This window comes from Salmo salar, chromosome 09 (genome assembly GCF_965601325.2).
Source record: "Salmo salar chromosome 09, fSalSal1, whole genome shotgun sequence".
NCBI classification, from domain to species: domain Eukaryota; kingdom Metazoa; phylum Chordata; class Actinopteri; order Salmoniformes; family Salmonidae; genus Salmo; species Salmo salar.
In genome coordinates, this window is record NC_138299.1 from 75,787,155 (window position 1) to 75,806,603 (window position 19,449).

Consider the following 19,449-nt stretch of genomic DNA (forward strand, 5'->3'; position numbering starts at 1 on the left):
TGGGTCATTGGTTCTAATGTTAATGATGGGTCCTTGGTTCTAATGTTAATGTTAGTGATGGGTCATTGGTTCTAATGTTAATGATGGGTCCGTGGTTCTAATGTTAATGTTAGTGATGGGTCCTTGGTTCTAATGTTAATGTTGTGTCCTTGGTTCTAATGTTAATGATGGGTCCTTGGTTCTAATGTTAATGAGGGGTCCTTGGTTCTAATGTTAATGTCAGTGATGGGTCCTTGGTTCTAATGTTGATGTTAGTGATGGGTCCTTGGTTATAAGGTTAATGTTAATGATGGGTCCTTGGTTCTAATGTTAATGTTAATGATGGGTCCTTGGTTCTAATGTTAATGTTAGTGATGGGTCCTTGGTTCTAATGTTGATGTTAATGATGGGTCCTTGGTTCTAATGTTAATGTTAGTGATGGGTCCTTGGTTCTAATGTTAATGTTAGTGATGGGTCCTTGGTTCTAATGTTAATGTCAGTGATGGGTCCTTGGTTCTAATGTTAATGATGGGTCCTTGGTTCTAATGTTAATGTTAGTGATGGGTCCTTGGTTCTGATGTTAGTGATGGGTCCTTGGTTCTAATGTTAATGTTAGTGATGGGTCCTTGGTTCTAATGTTAATGTTAGTGATGGGTCCTTGGTTCTAATGTTAGTGATGGGTCCTTGGTTCTAATGTTAATGTTAGTGATGGGTCCTTGGTTCTAATGTTAGTGATGGGTCCTTGGTTCTAATGTTGATGTTAGTGATGGGTCCTTGGTTCTAATGTTGATGTTAGTGATGGGTCCTTGGTTCTAATGTTGATGTTAGTGATGGGTCCTTGGTTGTAATGTTAATGTTAATGATGGGTCCTTGTTTCTAATGTTAATGATGGGTCCTTGTTTCTAATGTTAATGATGGGTCCTTGGTTCTAATGTTAATGATGGGTCCTTGTTTCTAATGTTAATGATGGGTCCTTGGTTCTAATGTTAATGATGTCTCCTTGGTTCTAATGTTAATGTTAGTGATGGATCCTTGGTTCTAATGTTGATGTTAGTGATGGATCCTTGGTTCTAATGTTAATGTTAATGATGGGTCCTTGGTTCTAATGTTAATGTTAATGATGGGTCCTTGGTTCTAATGTTAGTGATGGGTCCTTGGTTCTAATGTTAATGTTAGTGATGGGTCCTTGGTTCTAATGTTAATGTTAGTGATGGGTCCTTGGTTCTAATGTTAATAGTAATGATTGGTCCTTGGTTCTAGTGTTAATGATGGGTCCTTGGTTCTAATGTTTATGTTAGTGATGGATCCTTGGTTCTAATGTTAATGTTAATGATGGGTCCTTGCTTCTAATGTTAATGTTAATGATGGATCCTTGGTTCGAATGTTAATGTTAATGATGTGTCCTTGCTTCTAAGGTTAATGATGGGTCCTTGGTTCTAATGTTAATGTTAGTGATTTGTCCTTGGTTCTAATGTTAATGTTAGTGATGCATCCTTGGTTCTAATGTAAATGTTAGTGATGGGTCCTTGGTTCTAATGTTAATATTAGTGATGGGTCCTTGGTTCTAATGTTAATGTAAGTGATGGTTCCTTGGTTCTAATGTTAATGATGGGTCCTTGGTTCTAATGTTAATGATGGGTCCTTGGTTCTAATGTTAATGTTAGTGATGGGTCCTTGGTTCTAATGTTAATGTTAATGATGGGTCCTTGGTTCTAATGTTAATGATGGGTCCTTGGTTCTAATGTTAATGATGGGTCCTTGGTTCTAATGTTAATGTTAGTGATGGGTCCTTGGCTCTAATGTTAATGTTAGTGATGGGTCCTTGGCTCTAGTGTTAATGATGGGTCCTTGGTTCTAGTGTTAATGTTAATGATGGGTCCTTGGTTCTAATGTTAATGTTAATGATGGGTCCTTGGTTCTAGTGTTAATGTTAGTGATGGGTCCTTGGTTCTAATGTTAATGATGGGTCCTTGGTTCTAGTGTTAATGTTAATGATGGGTCCTTGGTTCTAATGTTAATGTTAATGATGGGTCCTTGGTTCTAATGTTAATGTTAGTGATGGATCCTTGGTTCTAGTGTTAATGTTAGTGATGGGTCCTTGGTTCTAATGTTAATGATGGGTCCTTGGTTCTAGTGTTAATGTTAATGATGGGTCCTTGGTTCTAATGTTAATGTTAATGATGGGTCCTTGGTTCTAATGTTAATGTTAATGATGGGTCCTTGGTTCTAATGTTAATGTTAGTGATGGATCCTTGGTTCTAGTGTTAATGTTAGTGATGGGTCCTTGGTTCTAATGTTAATGATGGGTCCTTGGTTCTAGTGTTAATGTTAGTGATGGATCCTTGGTTCTAGTGTTAATGTTAGTGATGGGTCCTTGGTTCTAATGTTAATGATGGGTCCTTGGTTCTAGTGTTAATGTTAATGATGGGTCCTTGGTTCTAATGTTAATGTTAATGATGGGTCCTTGGTTCTAATGTTAATGTTAATGATGGGTCCTTGGTTCTAATGTTAATGTTAGTGATGGATCCTTGGTTCTAGTGTTAATGTTAGTGATGGGTCCTTGGTTCTAATGTTAATGATGGGTCCTTGGTTCTAGTGTTAATGTTAGTGATGGGTCCTTGGTTCTAATGTTAATGATGGGTCCTTGGTTCTAATGTTAATGTTAGTGATGGGTACTTGCTTCTAATGTTAATGTTAGTGATGGGTACTTGCTTCTAATGTTAATGTTAGTGATGGTTCCTTTTTTTTTTTTTTTTTTTTACTATATTAGGCCTAGCCTATACAGTTGTTGTTTTAATGAAATGCTCTACACATTACATATTTCTGTCCCAAAACCTCTGTTTATAACTATTCCTGTACTAGATGTTCCTGTGAACTGTAGATCCTGTCCCATCCTGTCCTAAACTTCACACCCATTAGAATCCCGTGGGAGTCCTGTTCCCGTGTCAACCTCTAATGTAGCATGGCAACTGGACAGATATTACAGAAAATCTCAGATAATTTTTACGTTTACTTGACAGTTTTTTTGATGTACTGTAGGTTGGTAATCAAGTGCTACCCTGGTACTGTAGAAGATACTTGGATGTTCAGCTCAAGAGGTTCTATACACTAAGAAGTATGGCACTAGGGTTTATGGCAGGGAGCCTAATGATGCATGTCTCTTTGTCGCTTTTTATTTAACCAGAACAAATTCTTATGTACAATGATGGCCTACCAGGGAACAGTGGGTTAACTGCCTTTTTCAGGGGCAGAACAACACATTTTTACCTTGTCAGCTCTGGGATTTGATCCAGCAACCTTTCGGTTACTGGCCCAATGCTCTAACCACTAGGCTAGGGTCCACCCCTAACTAAAATGACTAAATTGAAGGACAAGGACACTATCCTGCTCCTAACTAACGTCTACCATGCCCATAGAACCGACCAATGTTTGCATATGTGTGAACGTGGTGTGTAAAATGTAATGGCTAATCTATATCAACCCCATGTCCCCATGCTTACAGGCTAGCTGGGGGCTGCTAGTAGCTTTACTACTTTGACTTAACACCTTTTAGGGCTTAGCGTCCCACTTGTGGGACAACTTCCGATGAAACTGGAGGGCGCGCAATTCAATTAAATAATCATAAAAGTTATAGCTATTAAACATTTAGGTACTTATAAGTGTCTTATATCGGTTGAAATCTTAAATTCTTGTTAATCTAACTGCACTGTCCAATTTACAGTAGCTATTACAGCGAAAACAGGACAGGCGATTGTTTGAGGACGGCACCCCACATGAAAATATTTTTCCACCGCCACAGGTTTCATAAATTCACAAATAGTGATTAAATATTCACTTACTTTCTGAAAATCTTTCTCTGATTTGTCATCCAAAGGGTCCCAGTCATGTAGTCGTTTTGTTTGATAAAACCCTTCTTTATATCCCAAAAAGTCAGTTTAGTTGGCGCCATCGATTTGAGTAACCCACTTGTTCAACATGCAGAGACAGGAATCCGAAAATCTACCCCTAAACTTTGTTTCAACAAGTCAAAATACGTTTCTTTTTACTCCTCAGATACCCTAAAGTGTAATCAAACTATAATATTTTTTACAGAAAGAAGTATGTTCAATAGGAAACCGAGGTGCGTCCTGTCTTCATGGCGCATGCAAACACGAATTTCCAAGACTGTGTCCCTGTACTAAAACTGATATTTCCTATTCGTTTTTGAAGTTACAAGCCTGAAACCTTGAACATAGACTGCTGACACCCTGTGGAAGCCATAAGAATTGCATACAGGAAGCATATTTTCAATATGACCTTATACTTGCCATTCTAAAAAAATACATTCTGGTTGGTTTTTCTTTGGATTTTCTCCTACCATATCTATTGTGTTATATTCTCCTACATTATTTTAACATTTCTACAAACTTCAAAGTGTTTTATTTCCAATGGTACCAGTTATATGCATATCATGGCTTCAGGGCCTGAACAACAGGCAGTTTACTTTGGGCACGTCATTCAGGCGGAAATTGAGAAAAAAGGGCCTAGCCTATACAGAGAAGAAGATTTATTAAGGCCTGACAGTTTTGCTCTTTTCAAGGACCCCCCCCCCCACACACACACACCCTTTCTGTACTAGGAAGAGCTTGTGAGTTGATTTTCAGGTGTCTTTACCAGTCCGACCATTGCATATTGAGCAGACTGGACAACTGGACTGTGTGGTTAGGAGGGTCTGCTACAGAACTCCTCATATCATCCCATTGTTTTATGATCTCTGTCTCCCCACAGGCCAATTACCAAGCAATTAACTGTGAGTCATAAAATATCTTCTGGTGTAAAAATCTCTCAGTTAAGCTCTAAGTCTGTCTGCATAGTACCAAGTTTTTGTTAAGTATATTAACCGAATAACCGGTGATGATATTTGGGGTTATTCTTAGAATGTGCCTTGATCTTAAAGAGGAGAAAATGGACGATGCTCTGTCGAGATGCTGTATCTCTCCCTCTGTGACATTTTCATCAAAGTGGCGGGGCAGCAACGTGGCATTTGTGTCCAAAGTGCTCCCGGATTGTGTTTAAATTACAAATGGCAAAGGGGATGTTGTAGCAGAACTGAGTGATGAAACTGGCTAGCTCATTAGCCGCATAAAATGGCCGCCCAGACAGAATGGTGATATGATGTTTCTGTGGTGGTTGAGTGCTTGGAGATCAGTCTGCTCTCAAGTTCTAAAGCTGCCTTGTTTCCTAGATACCGTCTGAACCTATATAGGACTCTGTAGTGAAGCTGAGACACAAGGGGCCCGATTCAGACTTAGGAATTTATGCCTTTCCTACGCACTTCTCGGTAGTTGGTATTCATACTTACCTAATGAAGGTGTGTAACAGTCTTTGCAGGCATGGTTCCCTTGGACACGCTGAATAAATGTAATTCAACCATTGAAAACCTTCCCACTTGCTGGCCTTGTGGAGTTTTCAGTGAATAGGGTTTTGAGTACATATATCTTAAGTCATCCCTTTAAATATGGTGTATATTTATTGTTGACAGACAACATTACATTATGAGATCGGATTCAGAAAATAGTGATTAATGAAACAAAGCCATCTAAATATATGCATATATGTCTCCGTTTCAACACCAACTAGTATATTTAAAAATACCCTGATTTTGTAGATTATTTAGGCACATTTTATGGTTAGGAAAGTATATATGAATCATAAAAAACAGGTTTGGAAAGTGTGTGTATATGTGTGTGTGTGTATGTATATATATATATATATACAATCTTTCCAAACCTGTTTTTTATGATTCATATATACTTTCCTAACCATAAAATGTGCCTATATATATTAATAGGTAGAATAGTGTACAGTAGTAGGCTATAACCTCTGTTGCCTGCACTAACCATGGAACTGTGTGATAACTACGTTTGCACACACTTTATATAGATTTTTGTATTATGTTATTGACTGTACTTTTGTTTATCCCATGTGTAACTCTGTGTTGTTTGTGTCGCACTGCTTTGCTTTATCTTGGCCAGCTCGCAGTTGTAAATGAGAACGTGTTCTCAACTGGCCTACCTGGTTAAATAAAGGTGAAATAAATAATAAAAATAAATATATAACACAGCCAAGTATTGCACCATGCGTTGGGTTCAAACTGTTACGGCTTGGTCTGCGCTCCGCTCCATAACAATTTAATTAGCCTACTGTTACTAATGATCCTCAGCAACAACCACATGTCCGTGATGGCATTTACAGAGGAAGCAAATAAAGGTAAACAAAACAATGTAATTACATGGAATGATAATGTAGACTATAGGGAACTGAAGGGAATTAACAGTAAATGGACAGTTAAATATGTGTTGTTATTAGACCTACTGAATGTCCATACTGATAGTGACTAATATTTAATATGATAGAATGAGGAACAGAAGGTCGGGGAAACCTATAATTAAGACCTTCGAGAGTTCCCATCCTGCAAGTTAAGAGGCCGTACAATTTAAATTCTGCATAATGGCACAGCATTTTATAAACTTTACTTAGGGACTTTACTATGCTTCAGTTTGCTGCTATATGACCAGTTTCAAAAATGTTTCTAGCGATCATAAGGTAAAATAGATATAAAACAAGTGTAATTTATATTTACAATTCCCTTATCCAAACAGATTACTCATTTATCTAGCTCTTAAATTACAGTGAATGGTGAATGCAGTTATTTCAATACAAAATAAATAAAGTAGATGCTTTTTCCACTTGGAAGCGGTAGGTTCAATGAACCTTATTCATGGTTCCTCGCGCATAAAGTTGGTGTAATTATTAGGGAATAAAGTCAAGGACAGAATGCAGTGTATTTGTAGACACTCTTCCGCCACACCTTAATTTATTAAATTTCCCCCCAAAATTAATAGAAGGTGAATAGCATGCTGTAGAAACAGCATAAGTTAAGTTCAATGTCAGAATACACATAGAGCGAAAAGTGCATGAAAAGGGAATAACGTTCCATTTACACATGCTGAACTCGGGTCGGAATCGGGGCCTAAGCCTTTCTCTGTGGGGGGGATGGAAGAAAGAGAGAACATAGTACTGTACAAAGTACCATCTCAAGTAACAGCAGCTCTCAAGACAACTGGTGAACTAAAGGCCTCATGAGATTCTGTCTTCCGTTGTTCTTTGCGACAAACGGACACGGCAATGCAGTTTCTACAGTGACTGAGTTAGTGCCCATCTTTGTCTGGACACACTACTACAAATAGCTACATGGTGCATATTCATGAACATCAAATATTCAACATGACATAAGCAAATCTAAGACTTTAGAGGATATTCAGAGAGCATTACGCTAACAAAGTGGTTTCGTCATGAGACCCGGAGCATCTTACATATATACTACGTGACCGAAAGTATGTGGACACCTGCTCATCGAACATCTCATTACAAAATCATGGGCATTAATAAGGAGTGTGTCGCCCTTTTGCTACTAAAACAGCCTCCACTCTTCTGGGAAGGCTTTCCACTAAATGTTGGAACATTGCTGTGGGGACTTGCTTCCATTCAGCCACGAGAGCATTAGTGAGGTCGAGCATTGATGTTGGGCCATTAGGCCTGGCTTGCAGTCGGCATTCCAATTCATCCCAGAAGTGTTTGATGGGGTTGAGGTCAGTTTGAGGTCAAGTTCTTCCACACCGATCTCGACAAACCATTTCTGTATGGACCTCGCTTTGTCCACGGGGGCATTGTCATTCTGAAATAGGAAAGAGCCTTCCTCAAACTGTTGCCAAAAAGTTGTACAGAATCGTCTAGAATGTCATTGTATGCTGTAGTGTTAAGATTTCCCTTCACTGGAACTAAAGGGGCTAGCCCGAACCATGAAAAACAGCCCAGACCATTAGTCCTCCTCCACCAAACTTTACAGTTGGCACTATGCATTGGGGCAGGTAGCGTTCTCCTGGCATCTGCCAAACCCAGATTCGTCCGTTGGGGTGCCAGATGGTGAAGCGTGATTCATCATTCCAGAGAAAGCGTTTCTAATGTTCCAGAGTCCTATGGCGGCTTTACGCCACTCCAGCCGACGCTTGTCACTGCGCATGGTGATCTTAAGCTTGTGTGCGGCTGCTCGGCCATGGAAACCCATTTTATGAAGCTCCCGACAAACAGTTCAAACAGGCAGACATTTGACGAAATGATTTGTTGGAAAGGTGGCATCCTATGACGGTGCGATGTTGAAAGTCACTGAGCTCTTCAGCAAGGCCATTCTACTGCTGGTGTTTGTCTATGGAGATTCCATGGCTGTGTGCTCGATTTTATGCACTTGTCAGCAACTGCTGTGGCTGAAATGGCAGAGTCCACTAATTTGAAGGGGTGTCCACATACTTTTGTATATATAGTGTATTTTGCTTCTAAAGCAGGGCTGCGGTAAACGGTAGGAAGATTTGTATCTTACTGACATGGTGTACTGTACTAGACAGTGCTCCATGTAGACATGGCTATAGCCACGGTAGTTATCTGCTAATGCATGTTTTTAATGATGAGCCCTCCTGGTCTCCCGGACAACCAGCCATTTGAAGAGACCAGGATGGGCTTCGGTTTTAACGTGCACCCTGTCAGTAATCATTGACATTTTAAACGCAGGCCCAGTCCACTATACCTAATCAACAAAGAGGCACTCGAGCAGATAACTGTGATGTAGCAATTAATTCTTAATTGATAAGATTGTTCCCCATTAAATAGGTATCAACTGTAGTAGACAGCCAAAGACTCCATGGGGAACTACCGTTGGGTTCCTCAATACTCTGACATTATCACATTTCATCACCATCCATGCACCGACGACAGTACCAGTGATCCTCGCCCCTCACCCCTTAGCCCAGTGGCTGTTGTCATGGTGATTATCTGCAACAACTTGCAGCTGCTTGGTCACGGTTGTTCTGGCGCTTGCTGCTCCTCGTGCCAGCCTTGTTTAAACGTACACTTAGTCCCACAGCTGCGGTGAAAACACTGGTGCTGGGAACATGACGCTATGGAAAGGACTGGTTATTGGCAGGGCCGTATAATTGTAGCATCAAGACACTCCTTAGAGAGAACCAAGGCAGTGATCCTGTCATAGTAACACTAAGGCTGGCACTATCACTGTATAACAGACTGTCATGAAAATAAAATAACCGTTGTGTGTGTATATGTCTGTGTATATATATATATACACACACACACACACACACACACACACACACACACACACACACACAACGAGGGGGGGGGACTAACAGCTGACTGAGCAGTTTCCTTCCTCTCCGGCAACTGAGTTAGGAAGGACGCCTGTGTCTTTGTAGTGACTGGGTGTATTGATACACCATCCAAAGTGTAATTGATAATTTCACCATGCAAAAAAGGGATATTCAATGTCTTCTTTTTTATTTTTACCCATCTACCATTCTTTGCGAGTCATTGGAAAACCTCCCTGATCTTTGTGATTAAATCTGTGTTTGAAATTCACTGCTCGACTGAGGGACCTTACAGAAAATTGTATGTGTGGGGTACAGAGATTATATAGTCATTCAAAAATCATGTTAAACAGGGAAATGTTGATATCCAGTAAAATTCTAGATAACATTAACTTTAGAAAATGTGTCACAAATGCATTTTTTACGTACAGTACATGTCTTTAGTATTTTACAGATAGAAAGATGAACAAAGTATTTATCCACAATCTGCTCTGAGTAAGTCCAGTCCTGAAGTTTATTAACAAAATTAAACCAAAAATATTTTATTTAATCCGGTGTCCTGAAAAATGGATTTGCCGGATATGCAAATATGCACATATTTACTGCGATATTGCCTCATTTGAATGTTTTAATAGAATATTTGAGAACACGTTTTTGTATAATTTATTATGTTTGTATCTACAATCAACTGGTAAGAGCTGATTGTGATATGATTAAGAGAGAGAAAATAAATCCTTATTAGGGTGCGGTGCCTGGCCTTAACGGGAAACAAGCATAATAAAAGTCTGTAGTTCATCGTGCCCCAGGTTTAGGCGTGAGTGTTACCTACAGCACTCCTGAGAGGCTGGGCAGCAGGTACACGTGGTGTTCAATTACCACATTCACACGGAGGTCGCAAACCCTCGAGAACCTTCTTCTGCCAGAACTGTCCACCACTGCCAGTGAGGGCTGTCTGGCACACATATTAGCCCCTGACTTCTCACCCTTTCTTTCTCATTTCCTCTCCTTCGCTCTCTCTCTCCTTCCCTCTCCTTCTCTCCCCTTCTCGCTCCTTCTCTCCCCTTCTCGCTCCTTCTCTCCCCTTCTCGCTCCTTCTCTCCCCTTCTCTCTTCTTCCCTCTCTCTCTCTTTCGCTTCATATCTCTCCACCAGCTGGCCCTATTTGTAATATGTCTGACTCCACAATGAGAACAAAAATATTTGCTGTGAATCTTTCGGCAGCTATTTTCTGTTTTCAGGTGAAAGACAATGCAATTTGTTGCTGAACTTGCTGTAAACATGGGACCTGTATCTGTCAGCGGTACATCAAACCTCTAATGTAGATTCAGTCTGACATCACTGGATTGGCTCCTCAGCTGGTCAGTTACAGGAATCAGGGGGAAGCAAATGTCCTTCTGCTTCTGCCAATTAAATTACACTGACTGACAGTTGCCACGGTAACAAGTTTCTATTTCGAGGCTATGTTGTAAAGGGGGCTGTAGAAATGCTATTGTTTTCCTAGAGCTCGGGTAACATGGCGGTCATCAAGAATGGTGGTTTAACACTGCTGTTGTGATATTGCGTCAGGACGTTAAAGGGAGGAAAGGGATTGGCTTCCTGCTGTGTTGATGTCAGTGGGTCTTTTTCTTGTTGTGGTGTTCCGTAACAGGTTCGGTGTGGGTGGGACAATAACATGAAGTGTGTGTGTGTGTGTGTGTGTGTGTGGCAAGGACACACGTTGGTGGCAAGGACACACACACTGCTGCTGTCTTGGGACAGTTCTCTCTTTTTATCTCAATGAAACTAACCTAGATAAATTAAGGTTTTTAAACACACACACACACACACTACCCCACCACTCCAACCCCCCGCTGGCCCTTCTGTTGTGCTCTGATGTGTGGGTTGTCCTTTAGAAGCACCTCTCTTAAATCACAGGGCAGGACCCTGGAGAGATGAGATGAGGCGTGCTAATTTTAGCCTCAATGTTTTGGACCGGTCACTGGGGTCCTGGGGGGGCCATTTATCTAACAGATGGTGACCTCTGCCCTATTTTGACTCATGACCCACAGAAATCCCCTATAAAACTTGTAGTGTCCCACAGGGATAAGAGAGAGATGCAGCGTCAGAAATGACACCCTATTCCCTATACAGTGCACTAGTTTTGATCAGGGCCCATAGGGCTCTGATGAAAAGTAGTGCACTATGTAAGGTATATGGTGCCATTTAAGATGCAACCAGATCGAGACTGTATATCCAGACTATTATTACATTCTCAAAGCCAATCTCAGAGAAGTAGGAATGAAAGATATTCCCTTCCCTGGTTGCTCTCAGATGTCAGTTTAACATGTGTGTTAGCGGGGAACTCTGTTGAGATTCCCTCCCTCTCTCTCTCCCTTCCCCGTTCTCTGTCAGTGAGTGGCAGGAGAGCTTAGCTTAGCTCGCCGTGCTGTGTAGGGTATTCGTAAAAGATACACAGCTACACGTCTGCATGGCCTGGCTGAATTATTCATGTTTAGGTGTAGAGCGAAATCCTACCCGGTTCTCTCTCTCTCTCTCTCTCTCTCTCTCTCTCTCTCTCTCTCTCTCTCTCCTCTCTCTCTCTCTCTCTGTCTCTCTCTCTCTGTCTCTCTCTCTCTCTCTCTCTCTCTCTCTCTCTGTCTCTCTCTCTCTCTCTCTCTCTTCTCGCTCTCTGTCTCTCTCTGTCTCTCTCTGTCTCTCTCTCTCTCTCTCTCTGTCTCTCTCTGTCTCTCTCTCTCTGTCTCTCTCTCTGTGTCTCTCTCTGTCTCTGTCTCTCTCTGTCTCTCTCTGTCTGTGCGCTATGCTCTCAGGCTGTGTAATGGATTCCATGTACCAATTCTCGGGCCGACTCTTTTCTCTGTATATATCAGTGATGTCGCTCTTGCTGCAGGTGATTCTTTGATCCACCTCTACACAGACGACACCATTCTGTATACATCTGGCCCCTCTTTGGACACTGTGTTAACAAACCTAGAAACAAGTTTCAACGCCATACAACACTCCTTCCGTGGCCTCCAACTGCTCTTAAATGCTAGTAAAACGAAATGCATGCTCTTCAACTGATCGCTGCCCGCACCTGCCCGCCCGTCCAGCATCACTACTCTGGACGGTTCTGACTTAAAATATGTGGACAACTACAAATACCTAGGTGTCTGGCTAGACTGTAAACTCTCCTTCCAGACTCACATTAAGCATCTCCAATCCAAAGTTAAATCTAGAATCAGCGTCCTATTTCACAACAAAGCCTCCTTCACTCATGCTGCCAAACATACTCTCGTAAAACTGACTATCCTACCGATCCTTGACTTTGGCGATGTCATTTACAAAACACTCTACTCAGCAAATTGGATGCAGTCTATCACAGTGCCATCCGTTTTGTCACCAAAGCCCCATATACTACCCACCACTGCGACCTGTATGCTCTCGTTGGCTGGTGCTCGCTACATATTCGTCGCCAAACCCACTGTCTCCAGGTCATCTATAAGTCTTTGCTAGGTAAAGCCCTGCCTTATCTCAGCTCACTGGTCACCATAGCAACACCCACCCGTAGCACGCGCTCCAGCAGGTATATTTCACTGGTCATCACCAAAGCCAATTCCTCCTTTGGCCACCTTTCCTTCCAGTTCTCTGCTGCCAATGACTGGAAAGAATTGCAAAAATTACTGAAGTTGGAGACTTATATCTCCCCCACTAACTTTAAGCATCAGCTGTCAGAGCAGCTTACCGATCGCTGCAGCTGTCACAGCCCATCTGTAAATAGCCCATCCAACCAACTACCTACCTCATCCCCATATTTGTTTTTCTACTTTTTTGCACACCAGTATTTCTACTTGCACATCCTCATCTGCACATATTTCACTCCAGTGTAAATTGCTAAATTGTATTTACTTCACCACTATTGGCCTATTTATTGCCTTACCTCCTTACTTCATTTGCACACACTGTATACAGATTTTTCTATTGTGTTATTGACTGTACGTTTGTTTATCCCATGTGTAACTCTGTGTTGTTGTTTTTGTAGCATTGCTTTGCTCTATCTTGGCCAGGTCGCAGTTGTAAATGAGAACTTGTTCTCAACTGGCCTACCTGGTTAAATAAAGGTGAAATAAATAGAAATACAAATTAAAAATAAAATGAAAGTGACGTGTTCCGTAGCAGTGGCATCTAATGTCCCGCTCCTGCACACACTGACACCCTCACAAATGCAGGCACGAGCACACACACACATGCACACACACGCAGTCCACGGAGAGCCTAAACCTGGGCTGCACTTTTCCTAAACGTTCTTCTATGTAACCATGCTTTATTTATCAGGCGTTTGTCCTCCACTTCCTTCATTGCTAATTCAATGATAAGCTGGAGATAAAGGACGTCATAATAACTTAACATGAGCAACAAACAGTTTCTAACTGTATAATGTGATAGGACAGGCTATATGACTGTGCTGGTCTTTCCTACGGTATAATGTGATAGGACAGGCTATATGACTGTGGTGGTCTTTCCTACGGTATAATGTGATAGGACAGGCTATATGACTGTGGTGGTCTTTCCTACGGTATAATGTGATAGGACAGGCTATATGACTGTGGTGGTCTTTCCTACAGTATAATGTGATAGGACAGGCTATATGACTGTGGTGGTCTTTCCTACGGTATAATGTGATAGGACAGGCTATATGACTGTGGTGGTCTTTCCTACGGTATAATGTGATAGGACAGACTATATGACTGTGGTGGTCTTTCCTACGGTATAATGTGATAGGACAGGCTATATGACTGTGGTGGTCTTTCCTACGGTATAATGTGATAGGACAGGCTATATGACTGTGGTGGTCTTTCCTACGGTATAATGTGATAGGACAGGCTATATGACTGTGGTGGTCTTTCCTACGGTATAATGTGATAGGACAGGCTATATGACTGTGCTGGTCTTTCCTACGGTATAATGTAATAGGACAGGCTATATGACTGTGGTGGTCTTTCCTACGGTATAATGTGATAGGACAGGCTATATGACTGTGGTGGTCTTTCCTACGGTATAATGTGATAGGACAGGCTATATTGACTGTGGTGGTCTTTCCTACGGTATAATGTGATAGGACAGGCTATATGACTGTGGTGGTCTTTTCTACGTATAATTGTGATAGGACAGGCTATATGACTGTGCTGGTCTTTCCTACGGTATAATGTGATAGGACAGGCTATATGACTGTGGTGGTCTTTCCTACGGTATAATGTGATAGGACAGGCTAATTGACTGTGGTGGTCTTTCCTACGGTATAATGTGATAGGACAGGCTATATGACTGTGCTGGTCTTTCCTACGGTATAATGTAATAGGACAGGCTATATGACTGTGGTGGTCTTTCCTACGGTATAATGTGATAGGACAGGCTATATGACTGTGGTGGTCTTTCCTACGGTATAATGTGATAGGACAGGCTATATGACTGTGGTGGTCTTTCCTACGGTATAATGTAATAGGACAGGCTATATGACTGTGGTGGTCTTTCCTACGGGATAATGTGATAGGACAGGCTATATGACTGTGGTGGTCTTTCCTACGGTATAATGTGATAGGACAGGCTATATGACTGTGCTGGTCTTTCCTACGGTATAATGTGATAGGACAGGCTATATGACTGTGGTGGTCTTTCCTACGGTATAATGTGATAGGACAGGCTAATTGACTGTGGTGGTCTTTCCTACGGTATAATGTGATAGGACAGGCTGTTTGACTGTACTGGTCTTTCCTACGGTATAATGTAATAGGACAGGCTATATGACTGTGGTGGTCTTTCCTACGGTATAATGTGATAGGACAGGCTATATGACTGTGGTGGTCTTTCCTACGGTATAATGTGATAGGACAGGCTAATTGACTGTGGTGGTCTTTCCTACAGTATAATGTGATAGGGCAGGGATCATCAACCAGATTCAGCCGCGGGCCGATTTTGAGAGAATGGTCAGGGGGCTGGAACATAATTGAACATAATTTGTAGACAGCAAATTGACCGCAGGAAACCCAAACAGATGTAATATTTGACTAAAACATAATCATTTCAAACCTTGCTTACATTTGTGTACCACATTTGTGTACCATCACGTCTCTCTATTATTTTGTCCAATAATGAAAATTATAGTTCGTTTTTTTTTTTTTTTTTCTCATAAAACTTGGGGGGGGGGGGGGCAAATTGCTTGGCCTCTGACCGCAAGGCACTACAGAGGGTAGTGCGTACGGCCCAGTACATCACTGAGGCTAAGCTGCCTGCCATCCAGGACCTCTACACCAGGCGGTGTCAGAGGAAGGCCCTAAAAATTGTCAAAGACTGTTCTCTCTACTACCGCATGGCAAGCGGTACCGGAGTGCCAAGTCTAGGACAAAAAGGCTTCTCAACAGTTTTTACCCACAAGCCATAAGACTCCTGAACAAGTAATGAAATGGCTACCCAGACTATTTGCATTGTGTGCCCCCCCCCCCCCCCCCCCCAACCCCTCTTTTTACGCTGCTGCTACTCTCTGTTTATCATATATGCATACTCACTTTAACTATACATTCATGTACATATTACCTCAATTGGGCCGACCAACCAGTGCTCCCGCACATTGGCTAACCGGGCTATGTGCATTATGTCCCGCCACCCACCAACCCCTCTTTTACGCTACTGCTACTCTCTGTTCAACATATATGCATAGTCACTTTAACCATATTTTCATGTACATACTACCTCAATCAGCCCGATTAACCGGTGACTGTATGTAGCCTCGCTACTTTTATAGCCTCGCTACTGTATATAGCCTGTCTTTTTACTGTTGTTTTATTTCTTTACCTACCTATTGTTCACCTAATACCTTTTTTGCACTATTGGTTAGAGCCTGTAAGTAAGCATTTCACTGTAAGGTCTACACCTGTTGTATTCGGCGCACGTGACAAATAAACGTTGATTTGATTTATTGCCTCTTCTCTTCTTATCCACAAGCATTTCGCTACACTCGCATTAACATCTGCTAACCATGTGTATGTGACCAATAACATCTGATTTGATTGGATCAGCACAGTACGGTTTATCTCTGTGTGTAGCAACAAGAACAACATTCCAGAAAAGCCATCTTTTTTAATGCAGCCATGAACATTTCTTTAACACCAGTAATACTATAATGGCTCATTTTGGTGTGTTGCTGAAATGAAAGCCGTTCCTAATTTGCTATTGTTTGTTTCCGGGCAGCCCTGGGCTGTGAGGCTGCTGACGACTTCATCACAGACTGACTACATTTACGCGCTCCAGTTGAGAACTAAACCCGCTGCTTTGACTCAGCTCCTGTTAACACGGGTCCATTCCCTGACTGAATGAGGTTGCTTTGAAGAATACCGACTAGCTCAATTATTTCTATAGATGGCTTTCCTTTTCGTAACCATTTTTAGAGGTGACATGACAAATGGTGGTAATTTCGTCCTGTCAGACATTTAGGAATATCGGTTGCATTTCTTATTTTGTTGGCTGTATTTAGCAGGGAGAGTTTCCTTCAGGCCCTAGCTATAGTCTATTTCTAGGGCCCAGAGTTGTTCTTGCAATGGTCACATGGTATATTTCTACACTCTACTAGCTACCGTTTTTATGAGCATTTCTGTCTTCATTGTAAAAGTCACAACTCTGCTGTTTCTTTATGTGACAGTGTATGTTCCAGGGTCTTGTACAACACTGTTGTGTGACAGTGTATGTCCCAGGGTCTTGTACAACACTGTTGTGTGACAGTGTATGTTCCAGGGTCTTGTACAACACTGTTGTGTGACAGTGTATGTCCCAGGGTCTTGTACAACACTGTTGTGTGACAGTGTATGTTCCAGGGTCTTGTACAACACTGTTGTGTGACAGTGTATGTTCCAGGGTCTTGTACAACACTGTTGTGTGACAGTGTATGTCCCAGGGTCTTGTACAACACTGTTGTGTGACAGTGTATGTTCCAGGGTCTTGTACAACACTGTTGTGTGACAGTGTATGTCCCAGGGTCTTGTACAACACTGTTGTGTGACAGTGTATGTTCCAGGGTCTTGTACAACACTGTTGTGTGACAGTGTATGTTCCAGGGTCTTGTACAACACTGTTGTGTGACAGTGTATGTCCCAGGGTCTTGTACAACACTGTTGTGTGACAGTGTATATCCCAGGGTCTTGTACAACACTGTTGTGTGACAGTGTATGTCCCAGGGTCTTGTACAACACTGTTGTGTGACAGTGTATGTCCCAGGGTCTTGTACAACACTGTTGTGTGACAGTGTATGTTCCAGGGTCTTGTACAACACTGTTGTGTGACAGTGTATGTCCCAGGGTCTTGTACAACACTGTTGTGTGACAGTGTATGTTCCAGGGTCTTGTACAACACTGTTGTGTGACAGTGTATGTTCCAGGGTCTTGTACAACACTGTTGTGTGACAGTGTATGTCCCAGGGTCTTGTACAACACTGTTGTGTGACAGTGTATGTCCCAGGGTCTTGTACAACACTGTTGTGTGACAGTGTATGTTCCAGGGTCTTGTACAACCACTGTTGTGTGACAGTGTATGTTCCAGGGTCTTGTACAACACTGTTGTGTGACAGTGTATGTTCCAGGGTCTTGTACAACACTGTTGTGTGACAGTGTATATCCCAGGGTCTTGTACAACACTGTTGTGTGACAGTGTATATCCCAGGGTCTTGTACAACACTGTTGTGTGACAGTGTATATCCCAGGGTCTTGTACAACACTGTTGTGTGACAGTGTATGTTCCAGGGTCTTGTACAACACTGTTGTGTGACAGTGTATGTCCCAGGGTCTTGTACAACACTGTTGTGTGACAGTGTATGTCCCAGGGTCTTGTACAACACTGTTGTGTGACAGTGTATGTTCCAGGGTCTTGTACAACACTGTTGTGTGACAGTGTATGTTCCAGGGTCTTGTACAACACTGTTGTGTGACAGTGTATATCCCAGGGTCTTGTACAACACTGTTGTGTGACAGTGTATGTTCCAGGGTCTTGTACAACACTGTTGTGTGACAGTGTATATCCCAGGGTCTTGTACAACACTGTTGTGTGACAGTGTATATCCCAGGGTCTTGTACAACACTGTTGTGTGACAGTGTATGTTCCAGGGTCTTGTACAACACTGTTGTGTGACAGTGTATGTCCCAGGGTCTTGTACAACACTGTTGTGTGACAGTGTATGTCCCAGGGTCTTGTACAACACTGTTGTGTGACAGTGTATGTTCCAGGGTCTTGTACAACACTGTTGTGTGACAGTGTATGTTCCAGGGTCTTGTACAACACTGTTGTGTGACAGTGTATGTCCCAGGGTCTTGTACAACACTGTTGTGTGACAGTGTATATCCCAGGGTCTTGTACAACACTGTTGTGTGACAGTGTATATCCCAGGGTCTTGTACAACACTGTTGTGTGACAGTGTATGTTCCAGGGGCTTGTACAACACTGTTCTTAATGTTTCATTTATTTGCCTGCTGTTCCAGATTAATACCACTCAGACAGCTAATCAAAAGCTGCTTGAAAGCCCATTACCAAAACACAGGAATGGGAAGGAAAGAAGGTGAATTTAAGGTTTGGGGCCCATTTGAACACCATGTGCTGCTGTGCATCATTGTTGAGGTGGACAAGGTGCCACCGGTTGAGATCAGAGGAGTCTGTCTGTCTGTCTGGCAGGGAAGCTGGGGATAAGCTGGGCCAGGCTGGACTGAGATGGACACACACATGAACATAAACATAAACATACATGCACGGATGCATGCACGCACACAAACACACACACACTATGCCTGTGGAAACACCAGCAGCCGCAGTCCGTTGGTAGGCGGTCAGGTTATACCAGAAGACCCTTACACTGTACAACCCACAGAGAAGGAGTATGGCTGGCCTGTTCTCCTGACACTGTACAACCCACAGAGAAGGAGTATGGCTGGCCTGTTCTCCTGACACTATACAACCCACAGAGAAGGAGTATGGCTGGCCTGTTCTCCTGACACTATACAACCCACAGAGAAGGAGTATGGCTGGCCTGTTCTCCTGACACTATACAACCCACAGAGAAGGAGTATGGCTGGCCTGTTCTCCTGACACTGTACAACCCACAGAGAAGGAGTATAGCTGGCCTGTTCTCCTGACACTATACAACCCACAGAGAAGGAGTATGGCTGGCCTGTTCTACTGACACTATACAACCCACAGAGAAGGAGTATGGCTGGCCTGTTCTCCTGACACTATACAACCCACAGAGAAGGAGTATGGCTGGCCTGTTC

General features: G+C 42.3%; 1 protein-coding gene across 4 annotated transcripts in view; it reads left to right on the top strand.

Moving 5' to 3' along the window:
* Positions 1-19,449, top strand: part of LOC106611730 (fibroblast growth factor 13) — a 168,796-nt gene that overhangs the window by 44,009 nt on the left and 105,338 nt on the right. The gene's annotated exons all lie outside the window — the stretch shown is intronic.